The sequence below is a fragment of the Schistocerca nitens genome, chromosome 1 (genome assembly GCF_023898315.1).
Source record: "Schistocerca nitens isolate TAMUIC-IGC-003100 chromosome 1, iqSchNite1.1, whole genome shotgun sequence".
Classification (NCBI taxonomy): domain Eukaryota; kingdom Metazoa; phylum Arthropoda; class Insecta; order Orthoptera; family Acrididae; genus Schistocerca; species Schistocerca nitens.
In genome coordinates this window covers 920,787,820-920,813,837 of record NC_064614.1, presented here as the reverse complement: position 1 = coordinate 920,813,837, position 26,018 = coordinate 920,787,820, and the positions used below count along the sequence as shown (strand labels likewise).

Sequence of the window (26,018 nt, the reverse complement as noted above, 5' to 3'; positions counted from 1 at the left end):
TCATTCTTGCATGTCTAATTCACCGAGGACAGCAAAAAAGCTGAGTCGTTTTAACTGTCGACGCACTCAGCTTGTACATGACTGTACTATGTGACAAAACAGTACCATTGATGCAGAAATCGGAGATTCCCTTGAAATGAAATGCACGACTTGTATAGAACGCTGTAGCCTCGACATGTATCGACGACGCGTACACGTGCTCTGACTGCTGTCCACGTTGCTCAAGGCGGAAGCATTCGCACTGGTATTTACGTTTCAGTCTTTAGATGCATTCCATGTTTGATACTACTGGCCATTAAAATTGCTACACCAAGAAGAAATGCAGATGATAAACGGGTATTCATTGGACAAATATATTATACTAGAACTGACATGTGATTACATTTTCACGCAATTTGGGTGCATAGATCCTGAGAAATCAGTACCCAGAACAACCACCTCTGGCCGTAATAACGGCCTTGATACGCCTGGGCATTAAGTCAAACACAGCTTGGATGGCGTGTACAAAATCCCATGCAGCTTCAACACGATACCGCAGTTCATCAAGAGGAGTGTCTGGCGTATTGTGACGAGCCAGTTGCTCGGCCACCATTGACCAGACGTTTTCAGTTGGTGAGAGATCTGGAGAATGTGCTGGCCAAGGCAGCAGTCGAACATTTTCTGTATCTAGAAAGGCCCGTACAGGACCTGCAACATGCGGCCGTGCATTATCCTGCTGAAATGTAGGGTTTCGCAGGGATCGAATGAAGGGTAGAGCCACGGGTCGTAACACATCTGAAATTTAACGTCCACTATTCAAAGTGCCGTCAATGCGAACAAGAGGTGACCGAGACGTGTAACCAACGGCACCCCATTACCATCATGCCGGGTGATACGCCACTATGGCGATGACGAATACACGCTTCCAATGTACGTTTACCGCGATGTTGCCAAACACAGATGCGACCATCATGATGCTGTAAACAGAACGTGGATTCATCCGAAAAAATGATGTTTTGCCATTCGGTCACCCAGGTTCGTCGTTGAGTACACCATCGCAGGCGCTGCTGTCTGTGATTCAGCGTCAAGGGTAACCGCAGCCATGGTCTCCGACCTAATAGTCCATGCTGCTGCAAACGTTGTCGAACTGTTCGTGCAGATGGTTGTTGTCGTGCAAACGTCCCCATCTGTTGACTCAGGGATGGAGACGTGGCTGCACGATTCGTTAAAGCCATGCGGATAAGATGCCTGTCATCTCGACTGATAGTGATTCGAGGCCGTTGGGATCGTGCACTGCGTTCCGTATTACCCTCCTGAACCCACCGATTCCATATTCTGCTAACAGTCATCGGATCTCGATCAACGCGAGCAGCAATGTCGCGATACGATAAACTGCAATCGCGATAGGCTACAATCCGACCTTTATCAAAGTCGGAAACGGGATGGTACGCATTTCTCCTCTTTACACGGGGCATCACAACAACGTTTCACCAGGCAACGCCGGTCAACTGCTGTTTGTGTATGAGAAATCGGTTGGAAACTTTCCTCATGTTAGCAAGTTGTAGGTGTCGCCACCGGCGCCAACCTTGTGTGAATTGTCTGAAAAGCTAATCATTTGCATATCACAGCATCTTCTTCCTGTCGGATAAATTTCGCGTCTGTAGCACGTCATCTTCGTGGTGTAGCATTTTGAATGACCAGTAGTGTAGCTTCGTGGGCAGCAGAGCTGCAAATAATAGCGGAGCAGTTCATCCTAATTTTTTAGTGAGCTTCATGCGTCATCCTTTACGAAAGTACCTTTACGTCAGAATCACATTATTATTTCTTGACGGTGTAATAACAGTTCCAGGTCATGAAAATTGATAACAGCCGGGATAGCGTTGTGCTAACCCACCCCGCGCCTTACTGCATCCAAGGACGCCGTTGGCAGTTGATGACACAGCGGTCGATCGGTAACGATGGGCTCGCCGGGCCTCTGGGCGGAGTTTAGGTTTACATCATAATCATAAGTTCCTTATAGCTGTCGGGGTAACTAAGTTCAAAAGTCGGAAGGATACCACCTCCAGTATAATTGTTGACAGCTTTATCTAATATCGGCAGTAAGCCCAGTGGCAGTCGTTTCACCGTTGAGTAGATTTCGTGCCATAGTTGGACCTGACACACTGTACGGAATATGTGATGTTCCAGTTAATGCAGTTTGAATTTCAGAGTAAACATTTGCGATATTCGCAGTATTAGTTTTGTAATATTAATCACTGTAATCATTAGGTCTGGATGCTGTCTACAGGGTGCCCCAGGAGGATTGGTCAGTAGTCAGGGATATGACACGAACGATAATTCGAAGCAAAAAAGAAGTATAAACATGGACTCTAAAATACATACCTCAAGAGCTATGGGCACTTCCTCATATTCGCTACAGTGAGATACATGTCTCCCACTAAACGACAGATCGTAGTTGTTAAGGTATGCATTTTAGAGCCCAAATTTACCAGACATTTTTCCCTTTTTTGGTCCACACTACCTCCTTCCAAACATGGAAACAAATAGCTTGCAATAGAAGAGATTTGTTTGACTGTAGCAGAGATAAAAAAAAAGTGAATTTTAGAGCTCATGTTTACTAGATTTTTTTTTTTTCTTTTTTACTTCGAATGATGGTTCTGTCATACCCCTTATTATTGACCATTCCTTCTGAGGCGCCCTGTACACATATACATTTAATGCAGAGTGTTCTGTGTTATCTTTCCTGACACAGAGTAAGAGTTCATAAGATTATTCAGATAATGACTGTTTGATCTGAGAGCTTTAATCATTTTCGAATCCACTTCAGTTTTCAAATGCTTCGCGTAATTATCTGCTTCGTATTTCAATTATTTTTCTATAAGTTTTGTATTGGCTTTTAGTTCAAATGCCACATATCATAAAGAGAGACGAATTCTGTGCTGTACAGCATATAATATTATCGGTTATTTTCTCTGCTGTGGCCTGATCGGCTTATAGAATGAGCGGCACGAGAAGTCCTGGAGGAAAAGACATAGCGGAGAAATAGTTTAACTGCAGGGTAAGAGTGCTAGTCCCGCTAGGTATGCAGGAGAGCGTCTGTGAAGTTTGGAAAGTGGGAGACCTGTACGGACATAAGTAAAGCTTCGAAGGCGAGCATAACCCAGCCGACAGCATTCCCCGTGAAGGGCAAGGTTCCATTTTAGAGTCACTGTCTCTTGAGTGTTTATGATCATTAGACTGCAACTACTTGTCTTCTGCTATACTACCTTAAAATTTCAGGCTTCGGCAAGTCGAAATACTTCAATTTACGTGGGATATATATAGAAAGAAAAGTTCATGTTAAGAAGGTCGCAAGACACTATCGAGACTCTATAGTAGTCGTTTCGTCTCTTAGACCATTTCTGCAAATGGTCAAGTAGAAGTGGGGGTGGGAAATCACTGTGGTACTCGTTGTACGAGGGGCGTTTGAAAAGCCCGTGCAGAAATAAAGACTACTTACGTGTTTGGGGAAAACCTTTTTTATTTTTCGACAGTCTCCTTTTAGACTTATACACTTCGTCCACCGCTGTTCTAATTTGTTGATCCCTTCCGAATAATATGAATTGTCCAAGTCTGAAAAATAGCTATTAGTTGCTGCAATCACCTCCTCATTTGAATAAAATCTTCGTCCCACCAGCCATTTCTTCCAATTGGGGAATACACAGTAGTCTGAGGGAGCCAAGTCTGGAGAATAGGGGGGATGTGAAACGAGTTTGAATCCTATTGCCATTAATTTTGCGACCACAGCTGCTGAGGTGTGTGCTGGTGCATTGTCGTGATGGAAAAGGACGTATTTGCTGTCCAAGCGCCGGCGTTTTTCTTGCAGCTCGGTTTCCAAACGGTCCAATAACGATGAATAATATGCACCTGTAATAGTTTTCGACTTTTCCAGATCGTCGACGAGGATTATCCCTTTTGAATCCCAAAAGACAGTCGCCATAGCCTTTCCGGTCGAAGAAATGGTCTTCGCCTTTTTTTGGTGAAGATTCTCCCTTGGTAACCCATTGTTTAAATTATTGTTTGGTCTCAGGAATATAGTGATGTAGCCATGTTTCATCCACAGCGGCGAAACGAAGCTAAAAAGTCTTGCAGATTCTTCCTGAACAGCTGCAAACCATCCTTGCAACACTTCAAACGATTCCGTTTTTGGTCAAGCGTGAGCAATCGCGGAACCCATCTTGCAGATAGCGTTTTCATGTCCAAATGTTTATGCAAAATATTATATACCCGTTCATTCGAGATGCCTACAGCACTAGCAATCTCACGCACCTTAACTCTTCTGTCATCCACCACCATATCATGGATTTTATCAATGATTTCTGGAGTCGTAACCTCCACAGGGCGTCCAGAACGTTCAGCATCACTTGTGCCCATATGAGCACTCCGAAAATTTTGAAACCACTTATAAACTGTTCTAATTGAAGGTACAGAGTCACCGTAATGTTTATCAAGCTTCTCTTTAGTCTCTTCAGGCGTTTTGCCTTTAATAAAGTAATGTTTAATCACCACACAAAATTCATTTTCGTCCATTTTTCTGACAATCACTCGACTTCCTTGATTCACATGAATGCCAAACACAAAGAAATAGACCAATATGGGTGAAACTTGGTGTGCGTTCTTTCCAAAGATGCTACTAACTAAACATGACTTCGGCACGCACTGGTGGTGCCATCTCTCGGACTTTGCACGGACTTTCAAAAGCCCCTCGTACGTTTCAATGATCACCGGAAGATGGCTTGTGGAATATAGCTGCAGACAAAGAAGACGTCAAAACATTCTCCTAGCTAGGAAATGAGACTATAGAAAATGGGCGCGGCAAGGAAGAAATGTTGACATGAAGGTGAGAAAAAATTTTTTTATAGCAAGATGCTTTACGGAAGAGAAAACAGGGAAGTCACTGCAAATGTGAGATATGTGACGTGGATGTAGATTTGCTTATGCTGTATATGTATGTCGTCATCACGTCCTTAGGTTGAGTATTTGATTTTATCACTATGATCATCTCTCGCATAAAAAAAATTAAACCACTAGACAAGCTCAGTCTGTCAATGGCAGCAGCCTCAGTTCCCATTAATCCAGTAAATATATATGGTGGTTGATTGATTGTTGTTTATGCAAAAGATGACCTCAGAAGTAACATTAAATACTCAACCTACGGATATGATTATTACACATTTACATGCCAGATAGTTTTGAAGTTTCGACGTGTTACTGAAGTGCGGTTTTCTCAGCACTCCACTTCAGAATGGCAACGTGGCCAAAATTTGCAATAGTAGATTTTATGTATGTGTCGTTTTTACAGTCATAAGCGATCATTGACGTCTTTTTAAAAAATGTGCTTGACTGTGAACCCTCAGTCACGAAGAATTAATTATGTGGACAAGTACAGCATGAAACGAAATGTTGCCGAGAAGAGTTAGTTGTAGGGACGAAGCTTGTGGAAATAATTGTCTGTGGAATAGTTGCCTGCGGAGTAAACTGCAGAAGAGATCATTTACGGGGACAGTCAAAGTATGTAAACGAAATTTTTGATAATGTTCTGCGATGTAGTTATGTTTAGACCAAAAAATTACGTAGAAAGAAACGAAATACAACATGAACCACCTTATAAAAAGGACTATACCAATAGAATCAACATTCAACAGCGTGGATTCATTGTTGTAGTGTACCAAAGGGGAAAGACGAGCGACCTACTATTTTTCAGATTCTCTCACTCTTCAGTTTCTGCATATTAACAAAATCTCCCATTAGGACAAGGCAAAATTTCCTTAAAATATGCTTTTCATATGAAGTCCGAAGACTGGGTTGATATAACTCCCCACGATAGTCCATCGCGTGAAAGCCGCTTCATCTCTGCATAACTATCACAACCTACTTCCATTGGACCTTCTTACTGTATTCAAGCCTTGATCTCTTTGTACTGTTTCACCCCCCCCCCCCCCCCCACCATACTTCGCTCCATTAGCAAATTGACGATTCCTTCATGCCCTGGGATGTGTCATATGAACCAATTCCTTCTTTTAATCAAGTTGTAGCCGGCCGGTGTGGCCGAGCGGTTCTAGGCGCGTCAGTCTGGAACCGCGCGACCGCTACGGTCGCAGGTTCGATTCCTGCCTCGGGCATGGATGTGTGTGATGTCCTTAGGTTAGTTAGGTTTAAGTAGTTCTAAGTTCTAGGGGACTGATGACCTCAGATGTTAAGTCCCATAGTGCTCAGAGCCATTTGAACCAATCAAGTTGTACCACAAATTTCTATTTTCCCCAACTCCATTCAGTATCTCCTAACTAGTTAATAGTTGTAGCCATCTAATATGCAGCATTCTTCTCTAGCACCACATTTCAAAAGCTTCAGTTCTCTTCTTGTTGAATTGTTGATCGTCCACGTTTCATTTCCGTACAACAAATGCCTTCGGAAATGACTTCCTTAGACATAAACTTATATTTAATGTTAACTAATTTCTCTTTTCAGGAACTATTTTCTTACTGTTACCCGTCCGGATTTGCCCATAGGTTGTTGTATTTACTGTCTCGTTCCCTAATCTAATTCTGTCAGCATCACCCGATTTAACTCGTTATACTACGTCATCCTTTTTTAATTTTTTTGATATTCCATTCAAATGCTCTTCCAAACCATTTGCCGTCTCTGAGAGAATTAATGTGGCAACGGCAAAACACAAAATTTTATTTCTTGTCCCTGAACTTTAATTTCTTTTCCAAATTTCTTGTTCTTGCCGCCATCGCACATCTCTATTTCCCCACTATATCTTAACTTCAACCTACCGATTTCCGTTTTTAAATTCTCTTAATCTGTCGACCCGATTAAGCGATCTGACATTCCACATTGCAAGCAGTAGAATGCAAATGTTGTTTCTCATAACAACAAATTCTCTCGAGCAGTACCCACCCCGAAATCCGAATGGGAAACTATTTTACCTGAAGAATATTTTACCTAGGCGGATGCCATCATCATTAGTCCATACAGTTGAACAGCATGTTCTCGATAGATATGACGGCTTTGGTTTCAGCCATTCGCAGTAGCAAAATAACAAAGTCAAGTTGGCTAATAATACAAGACCAGATCAGTCATCCAGACAGTTACCCCTCCAACCACTGAAAAGGCTCTGCTCTGTCTAGGAAACGTAAGTTAGTCTGGCCCATCCACAGACACCCTTCGATGTGCTACGGTACGGCTGGCTGTATCATAGGGACGCAAGCCATCCCACCTCGGCAAGGGCCATGGTTCGTCGAGGGACCCTGTTAATACTGAATATTAATTTTCGTCAATAACAATGATGTATACGACGCAAACGATGTTGATTTGTCTCGCCGTTCATATTAATGTTACTAGCCATAGCACATGCCGATCACGTTAGTCAAATTTTAGTATCTGCTGTGCTAATAAGGCTATACAGTGAAAACAGACTGTATTCGTTTTGCTCTTTCTACTTGATTTGCGAGCAACCCGAGAGGAGCCGACTGTGTGGTCCTAAACCGTGATCGTCAAGACACGTAGCCGTGTTCGCACGATGGCCGACTCTGGTGTCTCGTCTCTCCTGAGGCCTCGTCTAGACAAATCACTGGGGACGTTAGCCGTAGCTGCTAATGAGGAGACAGATTCCTCCTGTTTCCTCGTCAGGGGCAGCCCGTCCCAACAACATCGCCTAGCGAGCCTCCTGTCAGTCTTTCCTTTATCTTGGAGCATGCAGTTCAGAAGATTAGGAAAGTATACCAAGATGTAGATGGGCACACGAAACTAGTAAACGTAATGACTATCATAATAAGTACATGAAGCGCTGAAACAACTGACTTCAACAGTATGTTGCCACTTTCACATCGAATATTAGCAAGTTACGTTGTGTGAACAAAAATCGTCCGTTAGTTTTTCTCGATCTCCAACGGCGTAATGGGTAAGGCGCTGCACGACGTATGTAGCAACTGTCACGGTTCTTTCCACATACTTTAAATCTCATTTCGTCCAAATTACTGTACCTGATATTGGTGCTTAAGTGTGCTACGAAAATGAGAATGAAATACCGATTATCGCGAGAACGTGCGTTTTCCAATACCTAACTCTGTGCCATAGCGCGCTGAGGCTCAGATTGTGAATGATTCCAGCTTTAGATACGATAGTGTTTCCTGTGACAAGAAGGTATAGGATGTTGGACAGATAACAATGCACGCTGATAGAAAAACCTCACTTGAGAAACTTGTTTTCCTATTTACCTGCTACGCCATAGCACCCCTCTAAAGTTTTGAACTGCTAGTAAGTGTGAGATCATAGTGATGCCGGGTTGATGTAACACCGTGGCGAACATTACACATTTATCAGTTTGTGAATCCGCAAGACTACTTAGAGGGTTTGTACTGCCGTTGGATCTCTTGTCACGGCAGCACACCGCATAAATAGGTAAATATCGTCGCACAGAAGAACTGTCTACTAATGTAGAAAGTATGGCAGGACAGTGTTGGTACCACTAATAAGAAGATCCCGAGTACCATTGTGAATGGTGAACTTAATATGCCACTAGAGAATAAAAGGACAATGGCATATTTGTGATTAGAACTTAATTAACAAATCATTCGCGTCAGGAGCAGGACTGCTATTTCCATACCACAGCCGCTGAATACACAGAGAATTTTTATTGGTACAGGAGGTACAAAAGATAGACGCTGGCTTATGGAAACCTGTAATGTGATCAGGGGAATCAACTTTCACCCCGATGACAACCAATAAAAGTTAACATCAAATATTTATACCAAAAAATATTTGATATCCTTCCCTCTTCATCATGTCACTCAGTTAACAGTATGCTACAGTATGCTATTACGCACACCTATTTTCAGCGTCAGGCTTGTTACGAACTTCAGTCCGATGACTTGGTTTTCAGGCAGCTCTCCACGATGCTGTGTCCTGTGCAAGCCCCTTCATCTCCGAATAACCACTGTAACCTATACCTATGTGAACCTGCTTACTGTAATCATCTCTTGGTATCCCTCTACAATTTTTACCCTCCACACGTCCCTCCAGTACGAAATTGGCGATTCTGTTATGTCTCAGAATGTGTCCTATCAACTGATCCCTTCTTATGGTCAAATTGTGCAACAGCTTTCTTTTCTCGCCAGTTCTATTCAGTTCCTCCGTATTAGTTACGCTATCTACCCACTTACAGGGGTCCAGTAATACACTGACGGAAAAAAACCGCAACACCAAGAAAGAGTTGTGCGTGTTCCTACATCTGAAAGATGGTGTCTGTTCACATTTCGCTCCAGTCACGTAAGATTGCCGGTAGTAGCGCCAATGTGAGGACGCAAATCAGATTTGCCTTGAGTACACGGTGTAACGGTCGTGAGCGTTAGTTACCCTTGAGATTGAACGTGATGAGTTGATGTTAGTCAAGAATGCCTTTAAGGCGACAAAGACGCCATTATCAACACCTCACCAAGTTTGAACGAGGTCGTGTAATAGGGCTAAAAGGAGCTGGATGTTTCTTCTGCCATGTTGCAGAAAGATTTGACAGGAATGTAGCCACTATACATGATTGCTGGCAGCGGTGGTCACGAGAATGTACGGTCATAAGAAGACCGGGCTCCAGAAGGCCATGTGGCGTATGGATCTGTCGCACCGTACTGCATCTGCAGCGGCAATTTAGTGGTATCAAGCGAGACCTCATTGGGAAACAGGGTAGAGGCCTGTTGTGTTTTTTTTTTATGAAAGCTGGTTCTACCTTAGTCCCAGTGATGGGCGTGTGTTTGGTTGGAAGGAGGTCAGTTGAGGGTCTGCAAACAACCTATCTGCGTGCTAGACTCTCTGGACCTACACCTGGAGGTATGGTTCAAATGGCTCTGAGCGCTATGAGACGTAACATCTCAGGTCATCATTCCCCTAGAACTTGAACTACTTAAACCTAACTAACCTAAGGACATCACACACATCCATGCCCGAGGCAGGATTCGAACCTGCGACCGTAGCGATCGCGCGGTTCCGGACTGAAGCGCCTAGAACCGCACGGCCACCTCGGCCGACAGGAGGTATGGTCTGGGGCGAGATTTCGTATGACACCAAGAGCACTCTCGTGGTTATCCGACGCACCCTGACTGCAAATTTGTACGTCAGTGTCTTCCGGTCACTCTAAATGTAGGTAACAGTAACGTTTGCGAAACCATTTTGCACATTCGTCTGTTGGTACAAGCTTAGTTCCTGAATGGAGACAGGAGTTTCCAAAATGATAATGCCTTGTCCGCAGCTCGTGGTCTCGTGGTAGCGTTCTCGCTTCCCGAGCACGGGGTCCCGGGTTCGATTCCTGGCGGGGTCAGGGATTTTCTCTGCCTCGTGATGATGGGTGTTGTGTGACGTCCTTAGGTTAGTTAGGTTTAAGTAGTTCTAAGTTCTAGGGGACTGATGACCATAGATGTTAAGTCGCATAGTGCTCAGAGCCATTTGAACCATTTGATAATGCCTTACGCACACAGCTGGGAGTGCCCGAGATTGATTTGTTGAGCATGAGACTCGAATAATGCCTTTTGCGTTTCGTCTGCTATCGTTGAATGTGAATGCTCATCTTGCGGAACAGCTGTGGTTTATATTGGCAACTAATTAAGGACTCGTTGCCTGTTGTGGAGATGGAGAAAGCAGTTTGTTTGGAAAGTATCATATAAAATTCCATGCCATTTTCCAGGCTTTATGCCATGATCCCAAACAGAATTCAAAGCACTGCAGTAGCCCTGAATGGTTGTGCCTAATTTTAGGCCTGTGTTCATATTATTTTGTCCATTCCCCGCAGGTGGTCCACAGCGGCGGTGCAGTGAGATGGTAGTATGAGGGGATCAGTCTGTGGCATGGAATTAGACGGCACTGTTTTCGCGTAGCTGAGCCCGCCCGTCGGCGCTAAACATGTTTTCCGGCGGCTGTGCAGCGATACGACGGGCCATCACGCTAACGAGCGACAGAAGCAGTGGGCAGGGAAGGGAAGGGAGGGGAGGGCTAGGGCATAACACGGCGCCAGCACGCATTCCGCGCGCCCGGGGCCCATACTGCTCTCCTACACACAATATAGGCCGGAGGTCAGCGAGTTATCTGCCTTATCGCTCCTCCACTGTCCGGCCGCTGCTTGCTTAATGACCGCGGTTTGCCTCTTATGACCTCGATGTCGATGAGCTGTCGGGCGGCAAAGCCGGATTCATTGTTACGCGGGGAGCTTTCCAGAGAGAAAGTGCATTACTCGCGACAACTCTCGTCGTAGGTTAAAAAATGTTCAAATGTGTGTGAAATCTTACGGGACTTAACTGCTAAGGTCATCAGTCCCCATGTCGCAGGTTATTTGACGTGCCCCGTCAGTGGCTGTTCTTTGATGTATACTGCACACGAAAGTCCTAAAATTTACTGAATGTTATATACGTGACGGTCTGATAAAAGAAAAAGAAAAAAATACGACCAGATATACACACAAAATCGAGGATTGAATTCGGAACCTTGAGACACAAGGTTCTGGCTTCCAGACCCGGTCTGATACAAAGTAGTAGGGTTAGTCTGTCAGCACGATCTTGTGCAACGCGGGAAATCTTCGTCACTCTTCCGTGTCTCACCTGACCAGACGGACAGACGCCCAGCAGTAATCTCGTGGAGCGTGGTAGACGACGACCAGCTGCAAGTCTGAATTTTATTTTAACGTTCTAATCGCGGGGAAAATTTTATTTATATCAGGTTTAACTTGCCAAAAAGTTTCAAAACAGTACACATTCCACTACAGAATGAAAGATTCCTTCTGAAATGATTCCTTCTGCAGTAATGTACTTGTGCTCCGTAAGCGATCATACGATGTGATGTGCGGTCAACTGGTTCATGGACTACCAGAATCGAGCTCCTTGATTCGTACTGAAAAAAATTGTTCAAATGGCTCTGAGCACTATGGGACTTAAATTCTGAGGTCATCAGTCCCCTAGAACTGAGAACTACTTAAACCTAACTAACCTAAGGACATCACACACACCCAAGCCCGAGGCAGGATTCGAACATCCGACCATAACGGTCGCGCGGTTCCAGACTGTAGCGCCTAGAACCGCTCGGCCATCCTGGCCGGCACTCGTACTGAAAGATGAGTTCTTGAAATATTGCTACTAAGGCTCTCCGATGTGCACAAGTTTTGTTTCGAATACTTGGAGTGTATCCCATCAGAACTTTTCAGAATATCTGTGACGCTGTGGCGTTGTTTAGCCTTTAACCAATCGCACGGTTTTCCTCTTAATTCTCTCTACTCCTTCACGTTGGTACTAGTGCCAGATCGACAAAAAATACTTAACGAATAAGCGTTTTAAGCGACTTACTGCGTGGATGAATTACACTTTATTGAGATTCTTTCAGTAAGTCTCTGTCTGACGTCTTACGCGTTAGACCGCTGCTCTTCACATACGGACATGCTTGAAGGTTTTAACTTATTCCTCTGACTGATCTCTGATTGTGTATTCCGTTGGCGCACAGTACATTACGTTTATGTACGTTCTTGTTATCTCGCAATTTCATTGATGTTTATTCTACAGCTAATCACTAAAACTGGCACATCCGCTTCGGTTAAATCATTGGTTTTCTTCCAGCTGCCGTTAGCAGAACTGTCATCGACTTGAAGGTTCGTTTTAACACTGCAGTGCTTTACTGCTCGTGGCCTTATTGTAGGTATTATGCCGTTGCCTTCGTCCTACCTTTGAACTCTCTTTCCGAGGTATTTGCAGAGGCCCTACAGTTCAACGTAACTTCAGAACCACGATGCGACTTGGCATTCTTCACTTTAAAAATCATTGCGAGAGTTGATAGATGAGCTAAATGACAGAAAAAATCCTAGAACCGACCCAGAATCGAACTTACGGATCTTTGGATTTGTAGTCTGACACGTGCACAGAGGGACACTCTTAAAGGCTCCTGTAAGCGATGAGATCTGTTTGTAAATTTCGCTTTTTGCTATACAAGGGTTTGTCGAACAAGTGTGCATACGCACAACCAGGTTTGTCATATTTATCACATTTGAAGCAGCTGTCACATCGTGCCACAAGTATTTTGACACTAGTGTGCAGTATACGAGGTGTAACGCATGATATAAACTTTAAATCTTCAAAATTTGCTCCAGATGCCGGAAATTGCAACTTATAGACACATTCCGGCAAACAGCCAGCAATTATGCGACAAAAGTATGCACAAACTGACAAACGCGTCTAACAAAGATGCACACAGCCAAATAATTTGAGAAACATGTTAAGTGCAACAAGCAGTTTGATCGTCCAGGAGGGCTTTGATTACTCTTCCCGCAACAGCAGTTTGCAGCCATTTCAGCTGTCGCTGTCGCTACAGCCTGAAACGCCAACATCGGCCCGGCTACCGCGCTAACCATGAGTCGGCTGATGTTTGCCGGAAGGACTTCGCTACTCGTGTTGCGCGTGCACAAAGGGCACTTTACTCTTTCGCTACTCCTCGCCCCGGTGTCAGCGGACTTCTCGTGACACGGTCGTAGTACTGCAACAGCTGAAATTTACGAAGTGTTCACTGTTATTAAAGTAGTTTATTGTTATTAAAGTACTTTATTCCACATCTGATGTCTGAGAAGAGTACTCGAAGTATTGTTACTTTAGCCAAAGTGCTGATCTACTGTACAATATCTATGGATCGCGTGAGGGGAAAAGAAAAGGATACTCCTGGGTCCCTGGTAGCTAAACATATAACGGCCAGTGAAGAAGAGGATTATTTGCTCCAGATTTATGCGAAGCCCAGAAAAAGAGATGGCAGATGTTTTTTACCCTGCGTCAAATAACTGGTTTTCTTCCTCGGCAGTGAAACGCACTTGTAGCTTTTTAGCGCACTTTATAACCATTTTGTACACGAACTTTACGTGACATGCAGCAACTGTTAGCGCTATAACGCAGCATACAATGCGTTGTCCGCAACCAGTTGGCCTGTCACGCCTGACGTAAAGGGCTGGCGCACAACGGATTGCATTCTGTTGCAGAACACTTTCACTATTTTATTTTGTCGCTCTCGGAGGACGAAGCACTACGCTGGGCACATTACATACTAACCGGCGAAAAAGTTTCCGGTCCTAGGAAAGCTCGGCTACATGAATCACTGGCGATGCACTGCGCAGACATTTCCAGGGGGTGTCATTTTTTACAAAGTGCTTTAGCATTACGTGGAATGCAAGTATCAGTTGCTAATAACACTAACGCAAGAAACGCATGCGGACAGAATCCACGCAAATCTCTGCACACCGTTCTACGCTGCTAGAGGGAAACTGATACATAGTCATCGTGTACGGCAGTCGCGGTGTTTTTCCAGGAAAAGTAAATTCCCCGCTATGAGCGCCGTTCGCTTTTCAGTTCACAGAATAAACGCATTTACTTGGTTCAAATGGCTCTAAGCACTATGGGATTTAACATCTGAGGTCCTAAGTCCCCTAGACTTAGAACTACGTAAACCTAACTAACCTAAGGACATCACACACATCCATGCCCGAGGCAGGATTCGAACCTGCGACCGTAGCAGCCACGTGGTTCCGGACTTAAGCGCCTAGAACCGCTCGGCCGCAGCGGCTGGCAAACGCATTTACTCTCCACTCGTCTTATATGTGTAGACGAAATAACTTCACCGAGCTCGTGTTTATGTAGTAGAGTTATTTTCAGTTGATGTGATATGATTCATTATTACGAGCTACCTCGCGCAGTCAATCCGACGTTGATTCTCGGGAATAGCCGTGGCTTTTGGATAGTAAGTCGAATGCCGCCTGCTGAAGAAAAATGAAATCTTAATTGTTCTGAAGGAGCACCGTAGCGAAACTGGTAATCGGGAGAACTCCCGGTTTCATTGGGAACTTCTTCCTACGTTGTCATCTTACAAAAACGTTTCAGCAATTCTATCCAGATTGATTAGCACCCGTAGATGTTGAGGGTAATCAGATATTCCACGTAGAGCTTAGAGGGGCCTCACAGACAAGCTTTGCGTCAACAGCTACTAGACAGGAAGACTCGTGATGCAACTTGTTAAGCCTGCGGCTCGCCAGCTGACCGGCGGCCGACAAGGCTGTTACACAAGCGCTGTGCTGCCGAGTTACGACCGGCGGCTCATGTTGCTTGATCGATGTAGTGGTGTGTGTGTGTGTGTGTGTGTGTGTGTGTGAGAGAGAGAGAGAGAGAGAGAGAGAGAGAGAGAGACAGAGAGAAAAACAATAACTTTAGTTGTCGTTGTGACATAGGGGAAATATTTCAGTCTGACGATGAGAACAGCTGTTGACATTGCGATAGGGAAATACAAAGTTTTGTTTGCAGTTGCAGTCGCAACTACTGCCAGAATTGATTTAGGAATTTGCGCACGTAATAGTGAAAAATGATGTTGGCTATGAGATGCTTTCTATCCCTCTGCCCAAACGATTTTAATGTTCTAGGAACGAGCCGTAAGAAATTTAGTGTGACTCACGACTACTGTCAGCATTCATCTCCAGTTCGAAAGATCTCTACTCTCTGCTGGTTTGGATCATGATGGAGGGAGCTTTTTTTCACGCGAGCTGTTGCCTATACCACGTTTTTAAGCTTTTTTTTTACACGGCTTCTCCGCTCCGCAGTCAGATGTTTTTTAGATAATTATAATTTCATGTGACCCTTTTTTTGTTTGGGAGATCAGTAGTGAGACCTCTTTTAAATGCCTCACCTGGAATACGGGGTACTAGCATCGCATTGTGCATTCAGTTGAGAAACGCACGTTGCAGAGATGTGCAGCGTTCTCTCCTTACGCTTGATCATCCGTTTATGTCTTCACGCATGTCGTAGGTTATTCTACTGATAGTCGGTCGTGTTCTCATCAGCTCAGTCGATGAGTACCTTCTCCTAGCTATGGAAAGTCCAGCTGTGCGGAAGGCCGCGTAGGGCACCCCCTAAGTAGTACTTCGGGTCCCGTACAATCTTACTATGCCGTTCTTGTAGGTAGTTTCAGAAGTTCAATACATCTTTAGGTTCACCGTGTGACCACGGACCCACGTGACTGCGTTGGGTTTGGTGCGCAGGAAATACTCTTCATCTGGAAAAGTAGATGCCGAGGTGCGATATGTTCCGGGGTCACTCGTAGAAAGTACGCCAAAATTCGTCGCACCAAGCGCCTCGTCCGAGTCTGGTACTCCGCATTCCTGTTCGCACGTTCAGATTCGTTTGCAAAACTTGGAGTGATTCACAAGAAAGTTTTCATAAATTTCGTTTTAAGTTCAACTAGGAGTGAGTAGGAGAAAAAACAGTTAGCGTAAATTTATGGCACATTATGAGTAAAGGATACGTCCATAATTCTTGCATTTCTTTTTTGCGCAAGATCTATTTTGTTTAGTTTAGTTTATTTTTCCTTACAGGCAGTGAGAGAGAGAGAGAGAGAGAGAGAGAGAGAGAGAGAGAGGGGGGGGGGGGTGAGAGAGAGCCGGGGGGGGGGGGTGAGAGAGAGTCTTAGGAGGTATAGCCTATTAATACTTCGTGAATACACATTGCCAAAGTGTACTTTCTTACAGTTACAGTTTATCCGGAAGCTTGAACAGACCCTTCCTAAAAATCTACGCTGTCTCACGTCGACATCTGCGCTCTGCCAGCCACCTTACGCTGTTGGCGCTACAGTGGCGTCAGGTTGCGTGCTGCAAGATTTCTTTCCTCAGTTTTAAGTATAGACCCCGTAGTGCAATCAGGTCTCATTATCCACCATTTACGGGGTTACTCAGGCCCTGCGAGGTCAACTGAGAAGATGCTTGAATAAATAGGCAAGAACATTGGATCGCAAGCAACCGAAGTGGCGTCAAGTAGAGATGCTTGTACCAGGTCATGAGCCACACATTTACGAGGGTGTATTACTATTCTTAAGTTCAGTATGACCTCAAGCTTTCCCAACGTATGACGATCCTGAACTGTTTTCGTGGATAGAGTCTGGTGACGTCAAGGGTGCGCGATATTTCGCCTCATTGACTTGTTGTTATCCTTAGGAAGTCGTAAAGGCTTCTGACGATGGTAACAAGTCAGCTTGACGAACTATCGCATTATATGACTACGCCACCCAGATGAATAAAACTAAAATATCCCCCCCCCCCCGTCTCTCTCTCTCTCTCTCTCTCTCTCTCTCTCTCTCTCTCTCTCTCTCTCTCTCTCTCTCTCTAAACACACACACAAACCTGTTCTGAAATTTACATGCTAAGTGCGAAACACTTTCAACGCTTGCAGACGTACAGTCAGTCAACCTTTTTTTTCTTGTTAACTCTCAGTTGTCGTACATCTTTCTTTTTAGAATGAGATTATTACTCTGAGCGGAGTGTGCGCTGATATGAAACTTCCTGGCAGATTAAAACTGTGTGTCGGACCGAGACTCGAACTCGGGACCTTTGCCTTCCGCGGGCAAGTGCTCTACCAACTGAGCTACCCAAGCACGACTCACGCCCCGTCCCCGCACACTCCGCTGCAGAGTGAAAATCTCATTCTGGAAACATCCCCCAGGCTGTGGCTAAGCCATGTCTCCGCAATATCCTTTCTTTCAGGAGTGCTAGTTCTGCAAGGTTCGCAGGAGAGCTTCTGTAAAGCTTGGAAGGTAGGAGACGAGGTACTGGCATAAGTAAAGCTGTGAGGACGGGGCGTGAGTCGTGCTTGGGTAGCTCAGTTGGTAGAGCATGCCCGCGAAAGGCAAATGTACCGAGTTCGAGTCTCGGTCCGGCACACAGTTTTAATCTGCCAGGAAGTTTCATCTTTCTTTTTAATCGTAATGTAAGACGTGCGTGGCCAGACAGTAATGTAAAAAGATGCTTTAGGAGTACAGCAACTAAATTGAACCTAGGGCTTCCAACAGGAAATTCCTCTTTTTGTCTATCTTTACTTTGTGACTCTGACAGCTCTTTTAATGTTCCGAGCATGTACTCTGAATATGAACATTTTCTAAATTTTCGCGTGTTGCACGGCACCCCTCAGCGTTACGCTTCATACATGTAATAAGATAGTGCTTGTGATATTTGAATACTTTAGCTATAACATTGCTTTAGTGCCAGAAACGTTTCTGTACCTGCCGCTTGCTGGTGTGATGAAGCCAGTTATACCACAGATTTGATTCCGGCTCGTTATCCGTTCATTCATTGCCAGAGAAGTAAATGTTTCTTTAATAATTTATATTGTGTTTCATGTAGTCTTCAGCAGTATCAGTAGATAAGTGTGATAGCAGGGATCCTGTTGGTGATTCATGGACGCCACAGTAGATCTAAAAATAATTCACAGTCCCATATATGGGCAGAATTTCTCAGATACTAGCCAGAAAGTTATAATTCTGTAAATGTATACCCGTTTTCTACGCCAGAAAGAAGATAGACATGATGCTGTTAAATAGTTAAGATAAAAGTAAGCTTCGTCAGCGAAGTGATCTTTAATTATGTGATAGTTAATCCACTGTCCAATATTTTATCGGGGTCAGTCAGCCACATTTGGGTGGCTGATCGTTAGGCAGAACGGAGACTGAGGAGACACTCAGACTGTGATCGTCTTTGTCTTTTTTATTTAACTATATCACTCTTTTTCGTTTCACTCGCAGCAATTTAAGCTCTCTTGGGTTCGTGTCAAACTACACCGTCGGAAATCGCGACAAAATCTAAAGAAAAAAACAAAATATTTTTGACAAGCAAGAATACAAATGACATTGCTGCTCGTTTTGAGTTCGCTCTGTCCTGTAATTAAGTTATCAGAATTTGTTGCTGCAATGTGTAAAGCATAACTGCAGCTTATCACTTATGTTGTTCCAAGTGGAACGTCGAAAAGGCACTAAAGGGAGTGAAAGAAACTTTAGAGCATCAAAAGTAAAAGAGCAACTGATACCAGTTATAAAGTATGCACGCAACGTAGCCTTTCTGGTTATTTGTAAGCAAGACTTTAAAGACCTGTTGAAAGGAACGCATAGCGTGCTTCGCACAGAATATAACTTGCGGGCAAATAAAAGAAAGACAGTAGGAAAAAGTGGAAGACAACATCAAAACAGTAACGAGACTAATGACGAAAAGAAATATTTTTCGACATGATCATTCTAAGTGCCACTAGAGACACAAAACGGCCCATAAAGTAATTCTCCTTGCTTCAAGTAGACACATGATTAGAAAATATCGAAAAGAATTGAAGACCCATTATTAGATGCGTCAGTCGTCGTTGCTTAATTCCGTTGTGAGCGGTGTGTAGTCTGTCTGTCGGTGGAGTAGTCAACGTATTGGCGGGAAAACGCCATTTGCGATGTGTTTGGAGAATAGAATCATTGGAAACCATAAGACAGCTACGCATGGAGTGCAATTTCGACAGTGATGATTGTGTCTCAGAGTGACATTTGAAGGTCTTGTTTCGGCTGGTCCCGGCGGAAGTTCGAGTCCTCCCTCGGACATGGGTGAGTGTGTCTGTCCTTAGAATAATTTAGGTTAAGTAGTGTGTAAGCTTAGGGACTGATGACCTTAGCAGTTAAGTCCCATAAGATTTCAAACACATTTGAACATTTTTTGAAGGTCTTGTTTATGGTGCTGGTATACAGGAAACGTTCGCATTAGGGCACTGCAAGGTTGATCGGACGTAATCGATCCACAACAGGACCGATGTCAACAGTATTTTAATGTATACGCGTATAATTATTTCATTTTAAAATGAGACGTTTCTCATTTTGTACCAAAATTTATTTTTTAATGAGTATGTTCATTTCCATACGATTATAAATTAAAAATACGAATTTTATTTTTATTAAAATCTAATCACTAATCGTGAACATTTTTAATTTACAAAAAATGTTAACTATTATTGAGTTAGACTTCAATAATCGTTAGTTACAAAAAATGTAGTTTTAATAAACCTTAGTTATAAAAAATGTAGTTAAAAGTAAAAGAAGGCGAATCCAACAAGAATCGAACGAACAACTTCGAGAGTAATTAAAAGTAAAAGAAGGAGAATCCAGCAAGAATCGAACGAACAACTTCGAGATTACAAACCTAGAACGCTAGGCACTCAACTACGAACGGCTGTGTTAAAAAGTTTGAAACTTTTATGCGTAAAAGCGCTTGTAACATACAAAATCAGATTTGTGTGTGTGTGTGTGTGTGTGTGTGTGTGTGTGTGTGAAGTGAATCACTGCTTCAAGAAATTGATGACCGGGCACTGACTTTGAAATTCTATAAGAAGAAAATGGAAGAGGGCCAGTCTGTAGTGTTCCCTTGGTTAACGACTGAGTAATTGATCTTGAGATTGGAGCTCAGTCTTATGTCCGTGTTTGCTTACAGGTGAAAGTGTTTCTCGATTGGTCCCGCCTTGAGCAAGCACAATTTTTCTTCTTTTCACCCAGACATGTTTGGCTGAAGTTAACAGCATCATCAGTGTTTTTATTATTTTATTTCTATTAAACAACAGGAAAACTGCTTTTTACTATCAGTAAAAATCGTAGAGGGAGACCAAGAGATGAATACACTAAGCAGATTCAGAAGGATGTAGGTAGCAGTAGGTACTGGGAGATGAAGAAGCTTGCACAGGATAGAGTAGCGTGGAGAGCTGCATCAAACCAGTCTCAGGGCTGAAGACCACAACAACAACATATGGAAATCTCAGTTTTAACGAAATATTCAGGAATTCGATAACAGACAAAATTATTTACTTGATAAGAGAGAAAATCTTTTTTCTGTTGTGACTGCGTTTCTTAAAAACTGAAATTTCCATGTTTACAGGTAGTAAAGAGCAAATTTCCTGTTCTTTAATAGAAAGAAAATAGAAAACCCACATTCGGAAAGTGTTAGGGGAGTTTACTTGGTTTGAACCGCAAAACACTTTCTGTTAACGGAGCGTAAACAGAGAGAGCCAACCCTAGGTCTACTATCTCCTGGTGTGGAGTTCGCGTAGTTAAAGACTTTATTAGATCCGGTATTTTAGAGGTGGAGTAGGGAGGACAGTGGTTGCCGTTGAGCTGATGACTTGAGATAACTGTCATGTCCCTCAAATAGAGAGTGAGCGAGATTTGAGGCTGGGAAAGGTGAAGCACCGCGCGGAGTTCCGGGAAATGCGACGCTGTAGGGCGGCCCACGGAATCGCTGCAGCAGTCTGCTGTGCCGTTATTGCACTTGCATCACAGCTAGCGGTACGCCGCTGTCGTTCTCCCGTGTTTGCCCGTTATGAGCTTACGAAAATAAAGAGCAGCTCTCCAGTGCGCGTACACGTACCTCCTCAATGGAGAGAATACTTTACGGGTCAGAGTGAAAAGTCTACGTCCACGCTGAGAAAGCGCAACCTTTTCGACACAATCCCATTTTAGGTTAATGCACTTTGACCAACGTTATTCCACTGGGAAGATACCATCCCTAAAGTGTGAGCGTGGAAGCTCATTACTTTCCTTTAATTGCGACAATAATCTTATCGGCCAAACGACTCCCCTAAGAGCGTCTTCCATTTCCTTTTGTCGAGTGCGTTAGTTGTCCTTGAATCCTAACTGTGACGTCCCGGATGTTGTTTTGCCTCGTAATTTTGGATCTTCCTCATACTTTCGTTCCAACTGTTGTAAACTTCATTTGGTTTCGAAGCTCAAGCAGCAGCCGCATCTTTGTGCCATCATCAGTGGGTGCTTTTCTTCTACTCTTCATAACGCAATATATATATATTCTCGAAGACAAAAAAGGAGTTATGCAAATTGATCACAAACTGATATTCATATAACTATCGACGAAAATGTAAAATTGTAAACTTTGGCGGCCGATGAATGAATGTAAGACGCTGCAGCGCAATTCCACGCGCTGCTGGCAAGATTTGTAAACAGGGAACATGTTGGCATAAAGTCTTTGCGAATTTCATTCCTTGTACTCCGTTGGACAGCAGAGTAACCGGCGAATCGCTCGCCGTTTGAATAGGAGCGATGTCACTATTCGATGATGTCGGCAGGAGTGGATGAACAAAGGCAGAGCACAGCGTGTAGGAGGAAGTGGTCGATCTAGAGAGACGACAGAATGTAAGGACCGAGAAATCGTCAGAGAGGTTCTCATTATCATCAATCCGACCTCCGACTGGTGCTTCATGGACCACAAGGAACATTAATAGGCGTCTCACAGACATCCATTGGCACAATTCGGCCTGGTGTAATATTGACAGGAGTAGATATCTTCAGTGATGAGTCCCGCTTCGCACTGAGCCCCGATGACCAACGAAGACGTGTCTGGAGACGCCCTGGACAGCGGCGGTATACCAACCTGGCTGTCACTCGCCAAGCAACCTGAAAAGCTGAAGTGATGGTCTGGGGTGCCTGTTCATTTCATAGTAGGACCCTTTTGGTTGTCATCTGCGGCACCCTTAAAGCACATCTGTAAGTCGACGATATTCTACGCCCCGTTTCGTTGCCCTTCATGGCAAGCCATCATGGGCTCACATTGCAGCGAGATAATGCCCGCCCGCACACGGAGAGAGTTTCTGCTGCTTGTCTTCGTGTTTGCTAAACCATACCTTGGCCAGCAAAGTCGTCGGATCTCTCCCCAGTTGAGAAAATTTGGGGCATTATGGGCAGGGACCTCCAACCAACTCTTGATTTTTGACGATCTCACGTACCAGTTGAACATAATTTGACAAGATATCCTTCAGGGAGATATCTAACTAGATTAGATTAGTTTTTCGTTCCATAGATCCGTGCTGAGGAGATCCTCGTGGATGTGGAACATGTCAATTTATTTTTTATTTTATTTTTTAAGCTGAAATAACAATACTAATAGTATGAATATATACAATACATCATTTGTCTCTATTAATAAATTCGTCAATGGAGTAGAAGGAGTTGGCCACTAGTAAGTCTTTCAGGCTCCTTTTAAACTGATCTTTATTTGTAACTAAATTTTTTATGTTTGCTGGCAAATTGTTGAAGATGAGTGTTCCTGAGTAGTGGACCCCTTTTTGAACTAAAGTAAGTGCTTTTAAGTCCTTGTGCAGATCATTTTTGTTCCTGGTATTGTATGTATGAACTGAGCTGTTTGTTGGAAAAAGAGATATATTATTTAGGACAAATTTCATCAATGAGTAAATATACTGAGAGGCAGTAGTTAGTATACCCAGTTCTTTGAAGAGGTTTCTACAGGACGTCCGTGAATTTACTCCACAAATAATACCTATTACACGCTTTTGGACTCTGAAAACTTTTGTTTCACTTGAAGAGTTGCCCCAAAATATTATACCATATGACATTATGGAATGAAAGTAGGCAAAGTATGCAAGCTTTTTCATTTTTATGTCGCCTATGTCTGCTAACACTCGAATTGCAAATACAGATTTGTTAAGGCGTTTCTGCAGTTCTGTGGTGTGCTCTTCCCAACTGAATTTATTATCAATTTGTAATCCTAGGAATTTAAGACTGTCAACCTCTTCTATCTGCTCTTCGTATTTTATGCATATGCTGGGTGGAAACCTCTTACAGGTTCTGAATTGCATATAGTGAGTCTTATCGAAGTTTAATGTCAGTGAGTTGGGTTTAAACCATCTATTAATATCCATGAAAATATCATTAGCAGATCTTTCTAGAACTACACTTGACATACTATTTATTGCAATACTTGTGTCATCTGCAAACAAAACGAACTCTGCTTCTGGCAGTGTAACTGATGAGAGATCATTAATGTACACAAGAAAAAGCAGTGGCCCTAAGATGGATCCTTGTGGGACACCACATGTAATTTCTTCCCATTCTGATGATGACTGATGACTTAATTCACTAGTCCCTTGCACTGACACCCTTTGTTTCCTGTTAGTGAGGTATGACTTGAACCATTTTGCAGCACTGCCCGTGACACCATAGAATTCTAATTTACTTAAAATTCTAATTTACTTAAAAAAACAACTCTGTCAATCAGTGGCAAGCCGAATAAGTGCTTGCATAAGGGCCAGAGGTGGACCAACGCGTTAATGACTTGTTCGATTTCTGAAGCTCTATCTTTTGAATAATTCATCCAGCTTTTTAAGAAATTGTGATCTTTTTTGTCTGCACATTTACGATGCGTGTCCAAGGGATTTTCGCATCGTAATCAGAATAACACAGGCACACCAATATCGCATTTACCTGCCGACACCGGGAAAGCGACTTTAAGTTAAAATGTCTTCAAATGTTTCAAATGGCTCTGAGCACTATGGGACTTAACATCTGAGGTCATCAGTCCCATAGAACTTAGAAGTACTTAAACCTAACTAATCTAAGGACATCACACACATCCATGCTCGAGGCAGTATTCGAACCTGCGACCGTAGCAGTCGCGCGGTTCCAAACTGAAGCGCCTACATTCTAAGTTCTAGGGGACTGGTGACCACAGATGTTAAGTCCCATAGTGCTCAGAGCCATTTGAAGCGCCTACAACCGCTCGGCCACAGCGGCCGGCTAAAATGTCTTCCTTGTAGAGGAATATACGTAATGAAATTACGAGTGCAGGTTGTAGACACATGGTTGACGACTTATGGAAGTTTGGGTCTGGTCATGAGTCGTGCCCGGATAGCCTAATGGTAAGGCAACCGTTCGCGTCAAGCGGGAAATCCGGGTCTGAGTCCCTGTCCGGCACAAATTTTCACTGTCGTCATTCCATTATAAAACTGATGGTTATCCATATTCCCAACTGCGAATACATTTCCTGTATTTCGCAACGGCTATAGTCGCCACAATGCCTGTTCCTTCGGACACGCATGCATGTTAGAAGGAACATTGCATTATGTTTCTGAACAACACAGGTACAGCACTATCGGAAACATTTCGTACGTTTACAGCCTTCCACCGTGTGCGGAAATTAATTCGTAAGTTTTCAATAAAATATTAATAAAAATTCAATGAATAACCAAGACCTGGTCTTAGTTAAAATAACAGATTAGGATAAAATTTACACCTCTGCTCACGTTTTAAAATTTGCCTACCATAGTAGAAGAGGCCGAGTATCGACTCCGCCTTTAGAAAGAAGCGCACGCAAAAATGGTCTATAGTCGCCATTGTGTTGAAATGCACAATCAAAATGATTATTTAAAATGCATTAAAATTGATTAAATTAGTTCTGAGAAGATCTGGAGTTGTAAAAGATTAAAAATGTTATTTAATGATCAGGCGCCGTATATTCAAACGTTGTGTGTGTTCTGGAGAAGACCAGAAAGAAAAGGTATATGAAATATTGCTATTATTATTTTACAAATGATACTCATCTCATTTAATGTTCTGATGCCAAACCTCTCTCTACCATGTGGTATATTTCAAAAGATCTGCCCCACATTTCCTTGCTTTTCGTAGGGCGAACCGATCGTAAATTATAGTATTTCGTGCTAGCAGGGTTGGATCTTATATTATGAAGTTACACTACTGGCCATTAAAATTGCTACACCACGAAGATGACGTGCTACAGACGCGAAAATTAACTGACAGGAAGAAGATGCTGTGATACGCAAATGATTAGCTTTTCAGAGCGTTCAATCAAGGTTGGCGCCGGTGGCGACACCTACAACGTCCTGACATGAGGAAAGTTATCAACCGATTTCTCATACACAAACAGCAGTTGACCGGTGTTGCCTGGTGAAACGTTATTGTGATGCCTCGTGCAAGGAGGAGAAATTCGTACCATCACGTTGCCGACTTTGATAAAGGTCGGATTGTAGCCTATCGCGATTGCTGTTTATCGTATCGCGACATTGCTGCTCGCGTTGGTCGAGATCCGATTACTGTTAGCAGAATATGGAATCAGTGGGTTCAGGAGGGTAATACGGAACGCAGTGCTGGATCCCAACGGCCTCGTATCACTAGCAGTCGAGATGACAGGCATCTTATCCGCATGGCTTTAACGGATCGTGCAGCCACGTCTCTATCCCTGAGTCAACAGATGGGGACGTCTGCAAGACAACAACCATCTGCACGAACAGTTCGACAACGTTTGCAGCAGCATGGACTATCAGCTCGGAGACAATGCTGCGGTTACCCTTGACGCTGAATCACAGACAGGAGCGCCTGCGATGGTGTGCTCAACGACGAACCTGGGT

At 43.5% G+C, this 26,018-nt stretch overlaps 1 protein-coding gene and 1 non-coding gene across 3 annotated transcripts in view; one reads left to right on the top strand and one right to left on the bottom strand.

Moving 5' to 3' along the window:
• Positions 1 to 26,018, top strand: part of LOC126192404 (protein similar) — a 734,705-nt gene that overhangs the window by 328,098 nt on the left and 380,589 nt on the right. The window lies entirely within an intron of this gene.
• Positions 17,359 to 17,433, bottom strand: Trnap-cgg (transfer RNA proline (anticodon CGG)). The gene has a single exon. It is a non-coding gene; the product is annotated as a tRNA-Pro (tRNA).